The following is a 21,009-nucleotide window of genomic DNA, read 5'->3' on the forward strand; positions in this document are numbered from 1 at the left end:
ATAAGAGGGCACTACAAAGTAAACATAGATTGTACAAACTGAAGTTTCTTCTGGGAATAGTCATTCTATTCTATTCTAATAAAATTATAAGCAGGAAGCATGAAGTGGCCAATCAGTGACAGTGACAACAGCAAAGCATGCCCAGTCAAAGGTCCACTGTAAGACACACAGCAAAATCAATAGCGTACATTTAAATCTGAAAGCGTTAATGGGATGCTTCTGGATTTTATCTACTTCCCCAGTCAGATGAACTCGTCGATACCATTTGTATGTCTCTGTGTCCAGTATGAAGGAAGTTAGAGGTCGTTTTTGTGAGCCAATGCTAACTAGCGTTAGTGCAATGACTGGAAGTCTATGGGTATGACACACTATTGATCACGAGAGTGATTAGTCAATATTATCTAGTCGTAATTATCTACATAGGACTAGACACCAGAGGTCTCACTCTCTGCGATTACAGCTTAAAAAAAATAACAACACTGAAAAATGCTTATGGGGCATTGATTTGACCATGATTCTACATCTTTTCTTTATGTACCTCTCAGTCCCTCTCAGTGGGGAGAGTCCCCCACAGTCCCTCTCAGTGGGGACGCAGTCCCCCACTAACACAATTTATGCAATCAAGATTCCCACCTTTGGGGAATTTGCAAGGGTCGGCACGGCCGGAGTGCAATGGCCGAGCCTGGTTGCCTCTGCTACAACATAGCGGTGATATGTAATTGTGACACCTAAATAGAATGATCATACGATGCGTCCCAAATGGCCCCCTAGTCCCCCATAGCCCTCTTGACAAAAGTAGTGCACTACAGTATATGGAGAATAAGGTACTGTTTAGGACAAATCCATAGACCACTGGACAACAATGACCTCTTGACCACACACACACAGTCAAATCCTGCTTAAACGATAATTGGTGATTTTTTGCCAAACCCCCACCTCTCAATTGATTGATACAGACCCCTGTACGCCTCTTTTACCACAATTTCCATGCATATTGATTATGTATATTGATCACACATAACCCAACAGGAAAGCTTTCCCCCCTCCTTACCATAACATTAGGTCTCATTCAGAAGGCTGTGGCCCAGGGGACCACTTTTCCAGTTTCCCTATCATAAGAAGCTTGACGCATCACATAATTCCCCCTCATACGTGAATGGGACTTTATAGGGGGAATACCCAGAGCAAGTGACCTATCTTAGATGGTTGTTTCTCAGGTTGAATGTGTAATGAAACAGACAGGTAAAACTGTTGTAAGAAGGCTGCTATGTAGGCTATCTACTCTCTGCAATTACACACTCCGTACCTACTGTAAAGAGGGACCCAGTTATACATAGGCCTACTTTAGGTTTATCTGAATCTCATGGTAAACATACATATATTTCAATTAGTTAGAGATATGGGAATGGGATTTTAAATACCAACTTAACTTTACCCGAATTAGTGAAATGTAGATCACGAAGCCACCCCACACTCCAAGAGAAAGCACAGAAAGAATGACGCTACAGCATGAAGCTGGTTGAGAGAACGCCAAAAGTGTGCAAAGCTGTCATCAAGGCAAAGTGTGGCTACTTCGGAGAATCTCAAATATAATATATGTTTTGATTTGTTTAACACTTTTTTGGTTACTACATGATTCCAAATGTGTTTTAAAAAATAGTTTTGATGTCTTCACTATTATTCTACAATGTAGAAAATAGTAAAAAATATAGAAAAACCCTTGAATGAGTAGGTGTGTCCAAACTTTGGACTGGTACTGTACATATACAGTGCCTTCGGAAAGTATACAGACCCTTTGACTTTTTTCACATTTTGTTGTGTTACAGTTTTATTCTAAAATTTATTAAATCGTTTCCCCCCCCCATCAATCTACCCACAATACCACATAATGACAAAGCAAAAACTGTTTTTTGGAAATTTTAGCAAATAAATATTACATTGACATGAGTATTCAGACCCTTCGCTTAGTACTTTGTTGAAGCACCTTTGGCAGCAATTACAGCCTCAAGTCTTCTTGGGTATGATGCTACAAGCTTGGCACACCTCTATTTGGGGAGTTTCTCACATTCTTCTCTGCAGATCCTCTCAAGCTCTGTCAGGTTGGATGGAGAGCGCTGCTGCACAGCTATTTTCAGGTCTCTCCAGAGATGTTCGATCAGGTTAAAATCCGGGCTCTGGCTGGGCCACTCAACGACATTCAGAGACTTGTCCCGAAATCACACCTGTGTTGTCTTGGCTGTGTGCTTAGGGTCATTGTCCTGCTGGAAGGTGATCCTTTGCCCCAGTCTGAGGTCCTGAGTGCTCTAGCAGGTTCATCAAGGATCTCTCTGTACTTTGCTCCGTTCATCTTTCCCTCTATCCTGACTAGTCTCTAAGTCCCTCCTGCTGAAAAAGATCCCCACAGCATGATGCTGCCACCACCATGCTTCACCGTAGGGATGGTGCCATGTTTCCTCCAGACGTGACGCTTGGCATTCAGGCCAAAGAGTTCAATCTTAGTTTCATCAGACCAGAGAATCTTATTTCTCATGATCTGAGAGTCTCTAGGTGGCTTTTGGCAAACTCCAAGCGGGCTGTCATGTGCCTTTTACTGAGGAGTGGCTTCCGTCTGGCCACTCCACCAGAAATGTCTGACTGATAGAGTGCTGCAGAGATGGTGGTCCTTCTGGAAGGTTCTCCCGTCTCCACAGAGGAACTCTAGAGCTCTGTCAGAGTGAACATTGGGTTCTTGGTCACCTCCCTGACAAGGCCCTTCTCCCAGGATTGCTCAGTTTGGCTGGGCGGCCAGCTCTAGGAAGAGTCTTGGTGGTTCCAAACTTCTTCCATTTAAGATTGATGGAGGCCACTGTGTTTTTGGGGACCTTCAATCCTGCAGAATTTTTTTGGTACCCTTCCCCAGATCTGTGCCTCGCCACAATCCTGTCTCGGACCTCTACGGACAATTCCTTCGACCTCATGGCTTGGTTTTTGCTCTGACAAATACTGTCAACTGTGTGCCTTTCCAAATCATGTCCAATTAATTTAATTTACCACAGGTGGACTCCAATCAAGCTGTAGAAACATCTCATGGATGATCAATGTTTCCATTGGATGCACCGGAGCTCAGGATGCACCGGAGCTCAGGATGCACCGGAGCTCAGGATGCACCGGAGCTCAATTTCGAGTCTCATAGCAAAGGGTCTGAATACTTATGTAATAATGTTTTTACATAGTTTTTTTTTTAAATTTATACATTTGTAAAAATGTATAAAAACATGTTTTAGATTTGTCGTTATGGGATATTGTGTGTAGTTTGCTGAGTTAAAAAAACAAAAACATTTTAGAATAAGGCTGTAAAGTAACAAAATATGGAAAAAGTCAAGGGGTCTGAATACTTTCCAAAGGCACTGTATATACCGTTCAAAAGTTTGGGTCACTTAGAAATGATCTTGTTTTTGAAAGAAAAGCACATTTTTTTGTCCATTTTGTCAATTTTTTGTCCCACAAAACACCAGTCTCAACGTCAACAGTGAAGAGGCGACTCCGGGATTCTATCCTTCTAGGCAGAATTCCTCTGTCCAGTGTCTGTGTTCTTTTGCCTATCTTAATCTTTAATTTTTATTGGCCAGTCTGAGATATGGCTTTTTCTTTGCAACTCTGCCTAGAAGGCCTGCATCCCGAAGTTGTCTCTTCACTGTTTATGTTGAGACTGGTGTTTTGCAGGTACTATTTAATGAAGCTGCCAGTTGAGGACTTGTGAGGTGTCTGTTTCTCAAACTAGACACTCTAATGTACTTGACCTCTTGCTCAGTTGTGCACCGGGGCCTCCCACTCCTCTTTCTATTCTAGTTAGAGCCAGTTTGCGCTGTTCTGTGAAGAGAGTAGTACACAGTGTTGTACAAGATCTTCAGTTTCTTGGCAATTTCTCGCATGGAATAGCCTTAATTTCTCAGAACAAGAATAGACTGATGAGTTTCAGAAGAAAGTTATTTGTTTCTATTCGAAACTACAAATGCTGATCCTCCAGATACTCAACTAGTCCAAAGAATGCCAGTTGTATTGCTTCTTTAATCAGAACAACAGTTTTCAGCTGTGCTAACATAATTGCAAAAGGGGTTTCTAATGATCAATTAGCCTTTTAAAATTATACACTTGGATTAGCTAACACAACGTGCCATTGGAACACAGGAGTGATGATTGCTGATAATGGACCTCTTTACACCTATGTAGATAGTTTGTTAAAAAGCATCCGTTTCCAGCTACAATAGTCATTTACAACATTAACAATGTCTACACTGTATTTCTGATCAATTTGATGTTATTTTAATGGACAAGAAAATGTGCCTTTCTTTCAAAAACAAGGACATTTCTAAGTGACCCTAAACTTTTGAACAGTAGTGTATATATATATAATGTTCATATTTATAGAATGTGTGTATGGTTTATTACATTAACTCATACTGAAATAAACCATGCCCATCTTATCCTTAATACTGATTATTTATCATGCTCGATGTATTGTTTGCGAAAAAGGTCTAAACCCAATCGTTAATAGGGCCACTTGTGCTGATGCCCAGCCACTGGTGTTGAAACTATCATAAGTAACAAGACAACACGGACACCCGAAATCACAAACTTCATCCTAAGGAGTATTGCTATAAGTGAAATATTAGTATTTGCCAATTCTTGCAATTGCATGGGACTGGTACTGTACAACGGTCCATTCGTTCCAACCATGTCTACATCGTCTCAGGAAACTGCGGCCCGGAGCAGCGAAGAGAAAGGGCGGGGAAGCGGGGGAGAATAGAAAGAGAGGGAGGTAGAGTGCGAGGGAGCCCGATCCGAAGGGAGGAGTCAGGCGAGGGAAAGAGCAGCTGGAGTTCTACACTTCGCCCTCTTCTCCTCGAAAAGCATACTTAATGTAATAACAACAGTCCACACGTTTTTGTAAACACTTATGTTGTCTTATTCATACAGGTTCATCATCGGCCATCGTCAGGTATGCAGGGAGGCTCACAGTATTAGTTCAGTGTTCGCTCTATTCAGAAAACTGTGAAAAGGAGAAAGACGCGGAAAAGAAGGAAAAGTCTGGCAGAGCGGTTTTCGGAGTTGGTGTCTCACAACTCCAGAGCGCGAGAGGCACATCTGCAACAAGCGAAAAAAATACTTCACTTAAGAGAAGAAGACAGAAAAGATCAAGAATTATTGGAGGGAAACATCCTTCGAACACGTAAGTGCAAAAAACACGACGAGGCATGATGAACTGTTCCCTTTGAACATTTTGCTCTTTGCTGGCTTTGAAAGTTTTGAGGGAGAAAACACGACGTCTATTCAAAAACTGTCAGAGGTATCACGTTTCAAATAAGTTGGAATTTCATAGAAGTCCACAAATCGGAGGGTGGTGATGAAATAATAAAATTGTATAAAAACTCAATTTATTCACAAATATTATCACACAAAATTACTATTTATTTTCCTGGATGCTTTCTAGTTGTTTTCTACTTTCTTTAAAGTTGACCCATTGCACATTTTCTCAACTTTGCCTATGTAATTTCTTAAGTGATAGAAACTCACACTCACTCTGTTAATTCAACACAATGGTTGTTAAAGTGCGTTTACATTTATTTTATGGAAGGTTGAAGCTATTCTTTTTGTAAACACTTTAATGCAAAAGTAATTGCATTGTTGAGAAGTGTGGGCTGAAACAACTTTGGGAACTTCCACTACAGACACAACTTTTTTGGACTTTTGCCTAAAGAAACGCACGGGGCATGCATATTTAGGCCTACATGTGATCATATTTCAGCGCGATTTTACCAAGTCGTGCCTGTTATCGATTCGGTCTCATCCATTATGTCTAATATGAGTTATGACTGCATTACTATAATTTATGGAACATTTTCCTGAATCGAGTATAGCCTATTCTGATAACAATCGAATGCAATCACTGATGTCTCTATTTCTACAATCAAAATATGAATGTTGGAATACAATTAGGCCAACATGTATTTAACAAGGCACAGCCTTTACAAGGCACAGACCTATATAATGAGCATTTGATCGAGTTTGACAATAGTAGAACACTGACTGGGTTATATCAAATTAAATAGAAACGTTATAAATATAACATTTAATTTCTGAGTTGAAATACAGGATATGCTACTAATAATTAGTGCGGGCACATTTGGATACTTCCCCCAAATATTTTATTGCCCTTATTATAATCAGGCCTAATTATTCGGCCTATAATTTTTCGTCTTTTATCCATTGAGTTTTCTGCGTATGTACTTTTCGGTCCGTTATGTATCATGGCAGCACGCCTCCACATGTGGAGATATTTGTTTTAAACTTTTCCTTCTGCTCCCCGCCAGCTGTTCCACATTTTATCTGCTTGTCGGATTCGCTGTGAGTGACTGGTGGACCGTTTGTGTCTCGGGTTTCACGCCGCTATACAAACGACGAAGGTTCGAGGCGTTCAGCCGTGCGGTGACGGCTCAGCCAAACCTTCTTTGACACTTGGCAAATTATTAACGGAGATCTAACTGCCTTGAGAACGAGCAGTAAGAGTTGAATGCAAAACAATAGAAGTTTAAGAGCTTGTGCAGATAAAAAGCCCCCCTCGGGTTAAGAACATGGTCATCTGGATTGGACTATGCCAGTTTAATGCCCTTATGAAAAATCTGTCATGTGCTGTCTTTTAATTATTTTTTTTGCCATGCGCGTTTTTTTATACAATTCTTAAGGTGGTAATTTGTAAATAAATAAAAACATTGCAAGAACATATAACCCACTTAATTTAGTGACTGTTTTTACACATTATTTTTTTTTAAAGCATACTTTTGTTTGAAATGATGCACTTATTTCTGAAATCAAATGCTTATTAGGCTAGCCTACAGAATAATAATTTAATTGATAAAAGAAACGGCTCAACTATTTTGCTGAAATAATATTTGGTAAGTGTGAACATCAAGGAATATATAAACCTTTCTTTTAGCTCAATATATTATTTTTCATACTCAAAACATGTGTTTGGTACAGTAATATAGTGCATTGGTATCCTTATCTAACCAGGACATTTTATTAATGCATTTAGCCTTTTAATCAACAGGAACAACGTGTTTGGCTTTCACAAATCCTAATGTTATACCTCAATTCGATAAGGCCTACCTGCATTTTATTTTGAAATTATAATCTGTTATTTTATTTCCAGAGGATGCAATGGACATAAAAAATATTCTACCATTGATATATTTCTGGGTTTTTGCTGTTGAGTTTGATTTACCGCAATAGTAGTGATTGATTGTCGACAGAAATCTCTTTGACAGAGTGCATTTTTCCTGAAGAATGTGTGATTACTTACCTCCAGATTTAATGATCACAAAAGCAACATGAAATGTCATTATATTAATTTGAGCTCTATTTAGCCTTAATGGATGGCAGATATTTTCCACGAGAAAATGATGCTCTGAAATAACCACAGATTGGCTCTAAGTACATGTATATAATAATGTGCATGGAGCCAGAGATATTTTATGATTTAATCATATTAAATATGAATGATATCTGATGAACACACTCAGTGTTATAAATATGTATGGCGTTACTGTTTTACAATGTCTCCAGAACAGAACAGAGCTCAGCTAGGGGCTGCAGCTTCACTTGAACAGGTGCAATTTTACAAAACAAGGACTGCATGTCATAAATGATTCAGCAACAGTGATAAATACACACAATGTTTAAAGATGATAATCTGGTATTTAAAAAAATAATAAAAAAGGCACATTGAAGAAGCCCAGGTTTTTCTTCTTCTCTGCCAGCGGAGATGAATCAGTGCCTGTCTGGTGAAGGGGGCAATCTGTAACTCACAGTCCCACGGATAGGGAAGGAAACTCGCGGATAACCCCTATCCTTCCTCAGCCCGTCAGAAAGCAGAGCAGCCCTTTATCTCCGCATTAGCACACCTTTACATTCAATTATGCATCGCTACAAAAACACCAGGCAGTGCACCCGTGACCTCTCCAACCTGCCCAAAATAGGACCTGTCACACAAGCAGATGTTAATGCACCAAGATGACACTCTATTACCCTCTTAAATCAAGGACCCCTCCTCGCCCCGGCCCGCAAATCCACTGTTCTAGGCAGGCCTCTGTCCTTAGGCCCTTTTACATCCTAGAGGAAGAATACCTGTTATCAGGTGTGTATGCATGAGGCCCTAATGACGTGCTAATGAGCATCTATAAAGACACACTCATAGATAGCAAGTGTATTGCTCTGCCAGGTTCATTTAGGGGAAGTTGTTTTGATCAAAGATAAGGACCAAGGCATTTTTTTGTAGCATTTATTTACATTTTTGGTTTGTTGTGGTGTGGATCCCTGGGTATGAGGCAGATATGGGGTGCGATTCCTGCTGCGGTACTCACAGGCCGTTCGACGGTCACGGATGTCAATGTGACGAAAGGTTTATCATACAACTCTTTAGCAGAGCGCTAAGTACTTCTATCCCACAAACCACCGCTGACATTAGCAGGTGAGGAGAGGTGCAAGTTACCTCATCTATTCAGAGCATGTTGGCAGAAATAAGTAAACATGGCATCACAATGGCTATCCAATCCATCTTTCCCCTACGTGTGAGTATAGCCGCTTCATGAATAGACGGGCCCCAATAGGAGTCGCTCACTTTGATGATTCTGAACTTTGATATATCGACATGAAATCGAAAAGGCACAGTTGAGGGGGGAGAGAACAAGTCCAGGAGAGAGAAAGAGTGAGAGAGATATTGAGGGGGAAAAAAGGCAGAGAGACAGGAGACGGAGGTGCATGTGTGATGAGTGAGAGGCTCCTTCGCCTCCTTGTAAAAAGTTTGGGCTGTGGCAGTTCGCCGCCAAGTGTAGCCTACGCCAAAGTGTCTGGATGCATTTGCGTGTGAGCGGAGAGAAGAAGGGGGGCAGGCAGGCGTGCGGCGTAGCGCAGCACGAGGGCTTCTCCTTGGCTCTCCTAATCCCCAGGCCCAGCCATCCCTTCAGGGCATGCCTCAGATCTGGCTCTCCTAGCTCTCCGCGTGGACCTACCCGGCCTCCGCCAGCCGATTTAATATGCTATGTGTTCCTTCTCCCCCAGCTCCCCTCCACCTCCACCAGCTGCGTCCCAGAGCGGGACCCCCATTCACCCCCCCCCCACTCCCTGCTTCAAGGAGCCCCACTTAAGGCACCTTTCACTGGGCTCATGTCTTTTGCAAAGTGAGGGGAGGGGGGTGGTTGATCTGATGAAGGGGGATCAGAGAGAGAGAGGGACAAGTGTAATGACATGCCTATACACACACATGCATTTAGATAAACCAGCACATCCACACCCTACACATGGGCTTCCAAATGTGCTCTTACTCCACCTGCATGTTTTAAAATGCAAACGCACCTCAATATAAAATATCCCCATCATAGACATGTTTTGCACGTACACTCGCACGCACACGCACGCACACAGGAGCGTGCAAGCAAAGTAGCCAGTAGTTCTTCTTTCAGAAATTGGGGGGGGCAGAGCTCAAGCTGCCGTAGAGGCTGAGAGTCAGAGTGGCCGTTTCTTTTCCAGGGCTTTGGCCTCACGGAAACCCAGATTGGACCTGCCAATTAGCCTGGTCAACCAGCTTCCCTGAGAGAGAGATAGAGAGAGAGTAACAGAGAACGACAGAGAGAAAAGAGAGAGAGTAACAGAGAACAAGAGAGAGAGTAACAGAGAACTAGAGAGAGAGTAACAGAGAACAAGAGAGAGAGTAACAGAGAACTAGAGAGAGAGTAACAGAGAACAAGAGAGAGTAACAGAGAACAAGAGAGAGAGTAACAGAGAACAAGAGAGAGAGTAACAGAGAACAAGAGAGAGAGTAACAGAGAACGAGAGAGAGAGTAACAGAGAACAAGAGAGAGAGTAACAGAGAACAAGAGAGAGAGAGTAACAGAGAACTAGAGAGAGAGTAACAGAGAACAAGAGAGAGAGTAACAGAGAACAAGAGAGAGAGAGTAACAGAGAACTAGAGAGAGAGTAACAGAGAACGACAGAGAGAAAAGAGAGAGAGTAACAGAGAACAAGAGAGAGAGTAACAGAGAACAAGAGAGAGAGTAACAGAGAACTAGAGAGAGAGTAACAGAGAACGAGAGAGAAAAGAGAGAGTAGCAGAGAACGAGAGAGAGAAAAGAGAGAGAGTAACAGAGAACGAGAGCGAGAAAAGAGAGAGAGTAACAGAGAACATGAGAGAGAAGAGAGAGAGAGTAACAGAGAACATGAGAGAAAAGAGAGAGTAACAGAGAACATGAGAGAGAGTAACAGAGAACAAGAGAGAGTAACAGAGAACGTGAGAGAAAAGAGAGAGTAACAGAGAACGAGAGAGAGTAACAGAGAACATGAGAGAGAAGAGAGAGATAGTAACAGAGAACGAGAGAAAAGAGAGAGTAACAGAGAATGAGAGAGAGAGTAACAGAGAACGAGAGAGAGAAAAGAGAGAGTAACAGAGAACATGAGAGAGAGTAACAGAGAACAAGAGAGAGTAACAGAGAACGTGAGAGAAAAGAGAGAGTAACAGAACGAGAGAGAAAAGAGAGAGAGTAACAGAGAACAAGAGAGAGAGTAACAGAGAACAAGAGAGAGTAACAGAGAATAAGAGAGAGAGAGTAACAGAGAACAAGAGAGAGTAACAGAGAACGTGAGAGAAAAGAGAGAGTAACAGAGAACAAGAGAGAGTAACAGAGAACGAGAGAGAGAAAAGAGAGAGTAACAGAGAACGAGAGAGAGTAACAGAGAACATGAGAGAGAAGAGAGAGATAGTAACAGAGAACGAGAGAAAAGAGAGAGTAACAGAGAATGAGAGAGAGAGTAACAGAGAACGAGAGAGAGAAAAGAGAGAGTAACAGAGAACATGAGAGAGAGTAACAGAGAACAAGAGAGAGTAACAGAGAACGTGAGAGAAAAGAGAGAGTAACAGAACGAGAGAGAAAAGAGAGAGAGTAACAGAGAACAAGAGAGAGAGTAACAGAGAACAAGAGAGAGTAACAGAGAATAAGAGAGAGAGTAACAGAGAACAAGAGAGAGTAACAGAGAACGTGAGAGAAAAGAGAGAGTAACAGAGAATAAGAGAGAGAGTAACAGAGAACAAGAGAGAGTAACAGAGAACGTGAGAGAAAAGAGAGAGTAACAGAACGAGAGAGAAAAGAGAGAGAGTAACAGAGAACAAGAGAGAGAGTAACAGAGAATAAGAGAGAGTAACAGAGAATAAGAGAGAGAGTAACAGAGAATAAGAGAGAGTAACAGAGAACGAGAGAGAGAGTAACAGAGAATAAGAGAGAGAGTAACAGAGAATAAGAGAGAGAGTAACAGAGAATAAGAGAGAGAGTAACAGAGAATAAGAGAGAGTAACAGAGAACGAGAGAGAGAGTAACAGAGAATAAGAGAGAGAGTAACAGAGAATAAGAGAGAGAGTAACAGAGAATAAGAGAGAGAGTAACAGAGAATAAGAGAGAGTAACAGAGAACGAGAGAGAGAGTAACAGAGAATAAGAGAGAGTAACAGAGAACAAGAGAGAGTAACAGAGAATAAGAGAGAGAGTAACAGAGAATAAGAGAGAGTAACAGAGAATAAGAGAGAGTAACAGAGAATAAGAGAGAGTAACAGAGAACAAGAGAGAGAGTAACAGAGAATAAGAGAGAGGGTAACAGAGAATAAGAGAGAGAGTAACAGAGAATAAGAGAGAGTAACAGAGAACAAGAGAGAGAGTAACAGAGAATAAGAGAGAGAGTAACAGAGAATAAGAGAGAGAGTAACAGAGAATAAGAGAGAGAGTAACAGAGAACAAGAGAGAGAGTAACAGAGAATAAGAGAGAGAGTAACAGAGAATAAGAGAGAGTAACAGAGAACAAGAGAGAGAGTAACAGAGAATAAGAGAGAGAGTAACAGAGAATAAGAGAGAGTAACAGAGAACAAGAGAGAGAGTAACAGAGAATAAGAGAGAGAGTAACAGAGAATAAGAGAGAGAGTAACAGAGAATAAGAGAGAGAGTAACAGAGAATAAGAGAGAGTAACAGAGAACGAGAGAGAAAAGAGAGAGTAACAGAACGAGAGAGAAAAGAGAGAGAGTAACAGAGAACAAGAGAGAGGGAGAGTAACAGAGCCCGAGAGAGAGAAAAGAGAGAGAAACAGAACGAGAGAGAGTAACAGAGCCCGAGAGAGAGAAAAGAGAGAGTAACAGAACGAGAGAGAGTAACAGAGCCCGAGAGAGAGAAAAGAGAGAGTAACAGAACGAGAGAGAGTAACAGAGAACAAGAGAGAGGGAGAGTAACAGAGCCTGAGAGAGAGAAAAGAGAGAGAAACAGAACGAGAGAGAGTAACAGAGCCCGAGAGAGAGAAAAGAGAGAGTAACAGAACGAGAGAGAGTAACAGAGCCCGAGAGAGAGAAAAGAGAGAGTAACAGAACGAGAGAGAGTAACAGAGCCCGAGAGAGAGAAAAGAGAGAGTAACAGAACGAGAGAGAGTAACAGAGCCCGAGAGAGAGAAAAGAGAGAGTAACAGAACGAGAGAGAGTAACAGAGAACAAGAGAGAGAAAAGAGAGAGAAACAAATGATTTACTAGAAGAAAAAAAACAAGATGAATGCAGGAGTGAATGAGCGCTAGCAGACTCCTGCATGAACCCCAGTGCATATCAGCGGGCGCCTGCGTTGTCTTTTCTCACACACTCGAGTACAAACAGAATACAAATGGCGGCAGGTCGCGCCTGGCTGACGATGGAGCTGGACTGCGCTCGTCTCCTCCGCTGTTAGCCCTGAGCCTCTGGAAAAGCGTCTTTGCGGCTGCTGTGTGAAGTGTGGCAGCAAGAGGTGAAGTGAGCTGCGGGCCCATTTGCCTGTAGTGTGGTGGGCTGTGTAAAGTTGAGACGCTGAGCTTGGACAGTGGAGTTGTAGTTCCTGACTTCCAGGGGTTTTTGGGTCTGTTATTGTAGATGTGGCATTGTGTCAGGGGCTTGATGCGAGCCAGTTGTGGCATCCGTAAGGGGGCCTGCTCTCCGTCGTTGTCCAGGGAGTGTGGTGACGGCCAGGGGACAGATGAGGCGGCCAGCTCACTGTGAACAATGATCTGTCACTCCCCCTCCTTCCTGGTCTGTGTGTGTGTGTGTGTGTGTGTGTGTGTGTGTGTGTGTGTGTGTGTGTGTGTGTGTGTGTGTGTGTGTGTGTGTGTGTGTGTGTGTGTGTGTGTGTGTGTGTGTGTGTGTGTGTGAAGCCATGCATCAGGCTGCTGCACGAAGACACACACACACACTTGGACAAGCTCAGACAGGCGCATGCACGCACACACACAGAACAACTGCGGGAGAGGTCAATTGAAGGCAAGGGAAGGGTCACTGATTATTGTGATTGGGACTGAATGGGAGTTCATTTTTTGGTACACCCCCCAAGTCTGTATGAGAAAGATCATTTCTAATATCAATTGCATAAATAGCTGTTTGGAATGATTTTGTTGCATTGCTCAGACTGTTCTGCTACACAATGCTACACAACGTGTTTTGTATTTGCTGTGCCCCATGCTGGCCTGGTTATCTGCGTTAGTGAGTAAGCCCCGTGGGTCTTAGTGGAACCTGGGGGTCGAGATTGAGGACGGGGACATTGTTTGAATGTCAAATGCCAATCCCAAGGTTAATACCTGAATATAGTTCAGGCCCAGTTGCCCCCTCCCTTCTGCAAACATGTTTTAAATGAGTGCCTCTTCCCCTCCTTCCCCTCTTTTCCCCCCTTTCCCCTTCTCCTTCACTTCCGTCCTCTTTTGCGGGGAATTTGACCCCCGTTCCTCCTCTTCTCTAGGGGCCAGTGGGGCCTCCTCTGCAAGTGAATGCTAACAGCCCCTGCCTGTAAGACAAAAAATGCCTCATCTTAGAAAAACAAAAGGGGAACTCTACTATCGGAGCAAATTTCTTGCCCGACCTGAAAGGAGGCCTCTTTTGTCTGGATGGCATTTGAAGACTAATCGTTTTTTCTCATGCAAAAAGCACTCTGTCTTAAGAGCTGGGCCTCGGAGAGAGAGAAAGAGAGGGAGAGAGAAGGAGCTAGTGGGGGCTGTGTTTTAACAATACTCCGCAGGGAGCAAGGAGGAACGGGGGTTGGAGGGGGCGCAGGGGGGGATTCCTCTCCTTTGCTTATTTTTTAGACAAAGCCCAGTTCCTTGCAGGGTTGAAGGGAGAAAGGTGGGTGGTGGTGGTGGTGGGCTAGAGGAGGGAGTGGGAGGTGGGAGGGATCCAAGAGTTTTTAGTTCCTTGAAAAGAGGGGGGACTCCAGACGTTTCTAATGACGGTCTGTCATCGGGTCTCCCCTACCTGCCAGAGGAAACCTCAGGGCCCCGACACTACACTGACTCCGACAGGCTTGGCTTGTGGAGAAAAAAAGTGGGCCTCGGAAATGTATAGAGCAACAGAAATATAAACTTGTATATGGGCCCCTAAAACGTCTTGGGCTATTCCAGGCCTGACTGGTGTTTTTATTAAGAGAGGTCGACATGCTTTGGAAATAGATCTTATTCATGAAGAAAAAAAAAACAGGGCTGGACTTCCCAAAGAATTCATTATGTTCCCCTTTCCCAGAAGCCTCGGTGCTCCGCAGGTCCCAGCCGTGCCTCGGAGGACGCCGAGCGTGTCGCACCGTGTCGCGTGACTTTGTAAAGCCTCCCTCAGCGAGCAGGGGAGTGCGAAGGGTTCCATTTGTCAAAGGTGCCCGGCAGTTTTTTTCCCTTCTCAACACTTTCCCGGCTCCGTCCCAAACTCATTGTCTGAGCTAAGGCAGGACATTAGTCACCGCGGTGCTAGTGGAGCCTGCGGGGCTGTGGGACCAACCAACGCTGTTCTGGAGCAGGGACTGCTAGTCGGACAGAGAGAGAACTAGAAGAGGGAAAGAGGAGGAGTGATGGAGAGTGTGTGAAAGAGAGAAGGGGAGAAGAAAGAAAGAAAGAAAGAAAGAAAGAAAGAAAAAGGGAGAAAGAGCGAGTGTGGCTGTGTGTTTGAGAAAGAGAGGTAGAGTGTGGAGGAAGGAGAGAGAGTGTGGCTGTGTGTTTGAGAAAGAGAGGTAGAGTGTGGAGGAAGGAGAGAGGGCGTTAGAGGTGTGGAGGAAGGAGAGAGAGAGTTAGAGGTGTGGAGGAAGGAGAGAGCGAGTTAGAGGTGTGGAGGAAGGAGAGAGAGAGTTAGAGGTGTGGAGGAAGGAGAGAGCGAGTTAGAGGTGTGGAGGAAGGAGAGAGAGAGTTAGAGGTGTGGAGGAAGGAGAGAGCGAGTTAGAGGTGTGGAGGAAGGAGAGAGCGTTAGAGGTGTGGAGGAAGGAGAGAGAGAGTTAGAGGTGTGGAGGAAGGAGAGAGAGCATTAGAGGTGTGGAGGAAGGAGAGAGAGAGTTAGAGGTGTGGAGGAAGGAGAGAGAGCGTTAGGTGTGGAGGTGTGGAGGAAGGTGTGGAGGAGAGAGAGTTAGAGGTGTGGAGGAAGGAGAGAGGGTGTTAGAGGTGTGGAGGAAGGAGAGAGAGCGTTAAGAGGTGTGGAGGAAGGAGAGAGACTGTTAGAGGTGTGGAGGAAGGAGAGAGAGCATTAGAGGTGTGGAGGAAGGAGAGAGATCAGTTAGAGGTGTGGAGGAAGGTGAGAGAGCGTTAGAGGTGTGGAGGAAGGAGAGAGAGCGTTAGAGGTGTGGAGGAAGGAGAGAGATCATTAGAGGTGTGGAGGAAGGAGAGAGATCATTAGAGGTGTGGAGGAAGGAGAGAGAGTGTTAGAGGTGTGGAGGAAGGAGAGAGAGAGTTAGAGGTGTGGAGGAAGGAGAGAGCGAGTTAGAGGTGTGGAGGAAGGAGAGAGCATTAGAGGTGTGGAGGAAGGAGAGAGAGAGTTGGAGGAAGGAGAGGTTAGAGGTGTGGAGGAAGGAGAGAGAGTTAGAGGTGTGGAGGAAGAGAGAGAGCATTGGAGGAAGGGTGTGGATTAGAGGTGTGGAGGAAGGAGAGAGAGAGTTAGAGGTGTGGAGGACGGAGAGAGAGAGTTAGAGGTGTGGAGGAAGGAGAGAGATCATTAGAGATGTGGAGGAAGGAGAGAGAGCATTAGAGGTGTGGAGGAAGGAGAGAGAGGTGTGGAGGAAGGAGAGAGAGAGTTAGAGGTGTGGAGGAAGGAGAGAGATCATTAGAGGTGTGGAGGAAGGAGAGAGAGAGTTAGAGGTGTGGAGGAAGGAGAGAGAGAGTAAGAGGTGTGGAGGAAGGAGAGAGAGAGTTAGAGGTGTGGAGGAAGGAGAGAGAGCATTAGAGGTGTGGAGGAAGGAGAGAGAGAGTTAGAGGTGTGGAGGAAGGAGAGAGAGATTAGAGGTGTGGAGGAAGGAGAGAGAGAGTTAGAGGTGTGGAGGAAGGTGAGAGAGCAGTTAGAGGTGTGGAGGAAGGAGAGAGAGAGTTAGAGGTGTGGAGGAAGGTGAGAGAGCGTTAGAGGTGTGGAGGAAGGAGAGAGATCATTAGAGGTGTGGAGGAAGGAGAGAGATCATTAGAGGTGTGGAGGAAGGAGAGAGATCATTAGAGGTGTGGAGGAAGGAGAGAGAGCGTTAGAGGTGTGGAGGAAGGAGAGAGATCATTAGAGGTGTGGAGGAAGGAGAGAGAGAGTTAGAGGTGTGGAGGAAGGAGAGAGAGCGTTAGAGGTGTGGAGTCTATAGCTCTACCTCAGGTCTCAGTGTGTAAGCCCCTGCCCTGTCTACCCCCCAAAGCTGCGTTCACAAAGAGATTTACAAGACAGGTCTCCGGTGTGCTGCTTTGCCGCCATGCATCATGAGTGTGTGTGTGTGTGTGTCGAGCGTATGCACGTGAGAGAGAGAGTGTATTTTTCTGGGTTAAATGTGCACTGTGAGAAGACATGTTTTTTCTTAGAAGGTTACCCAAAATGAATGGGTCCTAACTAGTCAGTGCTAAGAACCAGAACCAAAGGAATGTATGAGATGACTTATTCAAGAGAGGTGGTAGGGGGTGTGTGTGTGTGTGAGAGAGAGTGTGTGTGTGAAAGAGTGTGTGTGAAAGAGAGAGTGTGTGTGTGAAAGAGAGAGATAGAGAGAGAGAGAGTGACATCACACATACAAGGGATCCTGTTAGCTTTTGGAATTATTTATAAAGCTTGGCTTTTGTGTGGCTCTGTAAATCCCTGTCTCCTCCCATTACTGCCTATGACTCTACCTGCGCCACCTTCAACCCCAAATGCTCCCTCTGCTACTGTACTGAGTCTCAGTGAGTGCTGATCTAGGATAAGTTTAACCTTTTAGATCATAATAAGATTTGAATTATGCACGGGAGGGCTGATCCTAGATCAGGACTCCGACTCGGACAATCTTTATAGACACCAGTTGTATATATTCTGTTTCTTTTAATGGGCGAAGAAGTACGAGATCAAAACAACGACTGTTGTTCCAGTCGTTCCTATATGGGTTCTATTATTTAGTAGAAATCTGGTTGTAGTGACACGCCCAATTCTGAGACTTCAGAGAAAATCACAAAGTTATACTGACCGTCACATATGGGCTTGATTGCACTGTAGAGTTTTGTGTGCATTTATACAGAGTCCTGGTGGACGGTTTAGTGCGTTTGAGATGGTGTATGTTAATGTTGGCTTCATTGAAACAAGCTGCGGTGTGATTATGTCTCAGCTCTGGAGATATGAGCAGAGCGCTGAGCTAGCTCTCCGTTTCTCCCGCTGGCGTAGAGATCAATGCAAACCGGCTAACACAGCCTAATAACCCATTTACACATACATTGGGAAAAACATTTACATACATCGACCCTTAAACTGATAAAGTAGGTCCATGTCCTAGAGGTAAGAGTTATTGTGCTTGTGAGTGATTAGCTCCAGTGCGCGTCTCTCTCTGTGTGTGTGTGTGTGTGTGTGTGTGTGTGTGTGTGTGTGTGTGTGTGTGTGTGTGTGTGTGTGTGTGTGTGTGTGAACTCTCCCGCGACTACCAACCAGTCCTGTGTGTGATAGGTGCCAGATTGTGTAGCTGCTAGCCAGACTGTCTCTGCCGATCAGAAAAGAGAGAGAGAACGAGAGGAAACAACTAGAGAAAAAGAGAGGGAGGGTTATTACAGTACAACGTTCCTCTGATCTGATTCATCACCGACTGTCTCTCCTGCAAAGGGTGAACTTATTATCCCTGTCTCAACCTCCAGAACGGTGCCAGCTGCTCCCCATGTTTCCCAATTAACCCCCGGTACCCGTCTAACGCACCAATTAAGGCTTCCTCCTCAAGGTTTTTATTTGCACGTATTAGCATGCTAGCGTTGCCGTAGCGCCGGGAGCCCTGGGCTGTGTTCATTGGGCTACCGAATGGAAGAAAACGGACTGAAACAGGGACGGACAACCTGGACCTGTCCAATAAGAAGAAGAAAAATGTGTTCTCCGTTGTTAAAACGTTTGGAAACGATTTTGTGTCCTAATGAATACAACCTTGGTCTGGAGGGATAACTGAGAAGTACGCAAGCGAGTGTGGAGAGTGTTTAGGAGGCGTCCTAAGCGATGGCTTTACGGCCCCCAGAATTTATTTCAGGCGGCAACGCAAACAGCTGAAAGGCGTAAACACAGCCAGATGTTGGTTAGCTTCCTGACTGACGACGGCTCCAGGGCCCGAGGGAGCTGCCAGTGTAATTACAAGTCTTGCTCCCCGAGTTTTTCGTGGCCTTTTCATTCGGGAGCTAGTCTGTATGTCCCTTTTGAGTGTAGGGGGAGGTTTTTTTGTCGCCCACTTGGAAATGCTGTGAGTTGTATGATAAGGCACGTGGATGTTATTGCATATCTCAATGGAGTTTGAACCAGACGTGTTCTTTTTTTACTGGACTTGCAGTATCTTCAAATTCAGTCTCCACTCCGATGATATTCACTCTTGTGTGTTTTGAAACGTGAAGTGCAACTTCAGTAGACCTTTAGGCCGAGCTCTGGGACGTGTGTGTGGGTGCACCTTACTGACACCGTGGGAGAGAAACGGGTGCTTTGGGGAGCGCCAATCCCTCTGAGAGTAAGCGTGTGTGTGTGTGTGTGTGTGTGTGTGTGTGTGAGAGAGAGAGAGAGTGAGAGTGAGCAGGCCCTGATGGGGGGGCTTTTCATGAAAGTGAGACTGAAGTGTTATCTTCCTACCTAACTAGTGGTGCTGTTGGGAGACACGTCAGCCATAGGGGAGCTGGCTGAGCTGAGCTGCCTCTGACTAGGACTCCCTCTGTGTCTCTATTTCCTTTGATCTACCACTTTCTCAACCATACTCATGGTAGAGTACAGTACAGTAGATTACAGAACAGTAGAGTAGATTACATTAGAGTAGATTACAGTACAGTAGAGTAGATTACAGAACAGTACAGTAGATTACAGTACAGTAGAGTAGATTACAGAACAGTAGAGTAGATTACAGAACAGTACAGTAGATTACAGAACAGTAGAATAGATTACAGAACAGTAGAATAGATTATAGTACAGTAGAGTAGATTACAGAACAGTAGAGTAGATTACAGAACAGTACAGTAGATTACAGAACAGTAGAATAGATTACAGAACAGTAGAATAGATTACATTAGAGTAGATTACAGTACAGTAGAGTAGATTACAGTACAGTAGATTACAGAACAGTACAGTAGATTACAGAACAGTAGAATAGATTACAGAACAGTAGAATAGATTATAGTACAGTAGAGTAGATTAGAGAACAGTAGAGTAGATTACAGAACAGTAGAATAGATTACAGAACAGTAGAATAGATTACAGAACAGTACAGTAGATTACAGAACAGTAGAATAGATTACAGAACAGTAGAGTAGATTACAGAACAGTACAGTAGATTACAGAACAGTAGAGTAGATTACAGAACAGTAGAATAGATTACAGAACAGTAGAATAGATTACAGAACAGTAGAGTAGATTACAGAACAGTAGAATAGATTACAGAACAGTACAGTAGATTACAGTACAGTAGAGTAGATTAGAGTACAGTAGAGTACAGAACAGTAGAGTAGATTACAGTAGAGTAGATTACAGAACAGTAGAGTAGATTACAGAACAGTAGAGTAGATTACAGAACAGTAGAGTAGATTACAGTACAGTAGAGTAGATTAGAGTACAGTACAGTAGATTACAGTAGAGTAGATTACAGTACAGTAGAGTAGATTAGAGTACAGTAGAGTAGATTAGAGTACAGTACAGTAGATTACAGTAGAGTAGATTACAGTACAGTAGAGTACAGTAGAATAGAGTAGATTACAGTAGATTACAGTAGAGTAGATTAGAGTACAGTACAGTAGATTACAGTAGAGTACAGTACAGTAGAGTAGATTAGAATACAGTAGAGTAGATTACAGTACAGTAGAGTAGATTACAGTACAGTAGATTACAGTAGAGTAGATTAGAGTACAGTAGAGTAGATTACAGTACAGTAGAGTACAGTACAGTAGAGTACAGTAGAGTAGAGTACAGTAGAGTAGATTACAGTACAGTAGAGTACAGTACAGTACATTACAGGACAGTAGATTACAGTACAGTAGAGTAGAGTACAGTACAGTACAGTAGAGTAGAGTAGAGTAGATTACCTACTTGATTACCTGCCTTTTGTATTTAGTTGTGTTTATTTATGAAATCACTCACTCCCTGAACTTGCTTCCCAACTCTCAGCGCACTCCTTGCACCCGGTCATAGAGTTTGTTTTATACACGTGATTCATAGCATTGCATGGTTTAAGAGGAGTTACTTAGCCGCCTCATTAAGTGAGCCTCAGTTCCGCCACAACAAATGAACTAGGCCCAACTCCCCCACTTCCCTCTCCCCCTTCTTCCCCCGTCCGTCACAGCCATGCCATGTTAAAAGACTATTAGGGCTCTGATAGCATGCTGATAGCATGAGCAATCACCAGGCGTTCTTGGCCGGAGCGGGTTGAAGTTATTTCCTCGGGCAGTGTCCCAAATGGTACCCTATTCCCTATGTAGCACACTACTTTTGAGCAGAGCATTGTTGACCCTGATCAAAAGTAGTGCACTAAATAGGGAATAGGGTGCCA

At 43.8% G+C, this 21,009-nt stretch overlaps 1 protein-coding gene and 1 pseudogene across 3 annotated transcripts in view; one reads left to right on the top strand and one right to left on the bottom strand.

Annotated features, from left to right (window-relative positions):
- Positions 1-583: 583 nt before the first annotated feature.
- Positions 584-723, bottom strand: LOC112228078 (annotated as a pseudogene).
- Positions 724-4,827: 4,104 nt separating this feature from the next.
- LOC112227917 (transcriptional activator GLI3-like) overlaps positions 4,828-21,009 on the top strand; it is a 144,122-nt gene continuing 127,940 nt past the window's right edge. For all 3 annotated transcript variants that reach the window (XM_024392919.2, XM_024392921.2, XM_024392920.2), the window contains exon 1: positions 4,828-5,209. The gene's annotated coding sequence lies outside the window, so the exon portion shown is untranslated. The remainder of the gene's footprint in view (positions 5,210-21,009) is intronic.

Source organism: Oncorhynchus tshawytscha, linkage group LG29, assembly GCF_018296145.1.
Source record: "Oncorhynchus tshawytscha isolate Ot180627B linkage group LG29, Otsh_v2.0, whole genome shotgun sequence".
Taxonomy (NCBI): Eukaryota; Metazoa; Chordata; class Actinopteri; order Salmoniformes; family Salmonidae; genus Oncorhynchus; species Oncorhynchus tshawytscha.